Source organism: Gavialis gangeticus, unplaced genomic scaffold (assembly GCF_001723915.1).
Source record: "Gavialis gangeticus isolate Ggan-Ray unplaced genomic scaffold, GavGan_comp1, whole genome shotgun sequence".
Lineage (NCBI taxonomy): Eukaryota > Metazoa > Chordata > Crocodylia > Gavialidae > Gavialis > Gavialis gangeticus.
Genome location: NW_017729019.1, coordinates 2,255,077 through 2,256,145, shown reverse-complemented (window position 1 = coordinate 2,256,145; position 1,069 = coordinate 2,255,077). Strand labels below are relative to the sequence as shown.

Below are 1,069 nucleotides of genomic sequence, written 5' to 3'. Positions count from 1 at the left end.
TCAGGAAGGTCCATCCAAGCCTACTGCATTAGTGTGGTTAAAGTCCACCAGCTTTTCAGTCAATGGCACGCAGGAGTGATGTGACTGGCAGTATGTCCAGCTGTCTTTGCCTCCCCAACCTGAGTGACCAGGTGCCCATGAACAGCTGGACTGGCCTGGGGAGGCTTTTGGCATGAGACTCTTGGAGAATGTCCGACTGAAAGAGACTTCTGGGACATGGGACCAAAAGGCCATCTAAGGAGAGCTTTTGGAGTGACATTTGCCTCTAAGAAGGAAAGGACCTGACTGAGGGCTCAGCAACCACTCGGTAACTCTCCCTGCAAAGGTTTCAGGAAGCAGGGCAACTGGTCCATGCATTCCTATTCCTTGGACTCCTCTGCCTCTTGAGGAGCCACCTGGAAGCATGCACAGATTCTGCAGGAACTAGGACTATAGTCAGCATCTTAACCGTACACCTCCCATGCATGCAGGAGCAGTTCTGAACTTGGCATGGACAGATACGTTCATACGGACCAGGCCATGGAAGATGCTTATGAGACGGCAGGGATTGAAGCCTGCACCCAGCCCTGGCTGCAAGTCCATCAGGTGATGCTGGATGTTCTGCACTCTCTTGTCTGACAGCTGGGAAGTTGTGGCAGCCTCCCCTCCTCCAGCTTCCCTGCTCTTTGTCTGTAAGCCTGGGGTTGCGGGGCGAAGGCTTCAGAGACTCTTGCTTTTCTTTTCTTTTTTAACGCAATAAAGTAATCAATGAAAGTGGAAATCAAGCACTTGAAATGCTGAGGTCTGTTTTGGTCAGGATGCTCTAGGGAGCCTCTCTGAACAGCTTTATGGAAAAGGGTGTCCCAACTCAACCTCTTTCTAGTTCTGGGATAGTCCTGACACAGGGCTAATGTTTGTATGCAGCTTCTTAGCTCTGAACAACCCCCTAGATCTAAATGTTGCCTGACCTGCTGGGGGAGGTGAGACCTGACTGGGTCTCAGTTCCAGACCCCAGGTGCTATCATGGACCAAAGCAAAGCATTGGACTGGTCCTACCAGCTTGGGACTCGGAGCCACTCATGCTGCGACC

The 1,069-nt window shown here is 51.6% G+C and overlaps 1 protein-coding gene across 2 annotated transcripts in view; it reads left to right on the top strand.

Annotated features, from left to right (window-relative positions):
* Positions 1–764, top strand: part of PHLDA3 (pleckstrin homology like domain family A member 3) — a 9,711-nt gene extending 8,947 nt beyond the window's left edge. Inside the window, exon 3 of one of the 2 annotated variants that reach the window (XM_019513812.1) lies at positions 9–764. The gene's annotated coding sequence lies outside the window, so the exon portion shown is untranslated. The remainder of the gene's footprint in view (positions 1–8) is intronic. The other variant, XM_019513813.1, reaches the window with a different exon arrangement.
* The last annotated feature ends 305 nt before the right edge of the window (positions 765–1,069 follow it).